Consider the following 225-nt stretch of genomic DNA (forward strand, 5'->3'; position numbering starts at 1 on the left):
CCTTGGACATGGGGTATCTGTTCACGGCTACTCCAACAAAGCACAGCTGCTGCTCCTTACCTTGGACGAGGGGTATGTCCTCACGGCCACCCTCCTGACCTTGGACTTGGAGTAGCTCCTCTTGGCCATCCTGCGACCACGCAGCCACCACTCCTTGGAAGTAGGGTTGCTCTTCTCAGCCACCACCCCTGACCTCGGGCATGGGGAGCTTCTCTCGGCCACCTC

Source organism: Bison bison, unplaced genomic scaffold, assembly GCF_000754665.1.
Source record: "Bison bison bison isolate TAMUID 2011002044 unplaced genomic scaffold, Bison_UMD1.0 scf7180017864466, whole genome shotgun sequence".
Taxonomy (NCBI): domain Eukaryota; kingdom Metazoa; phylum Chordata; class Mammalia; order Artiodactyla; family Bovidae; genus Bison; species Bison bison.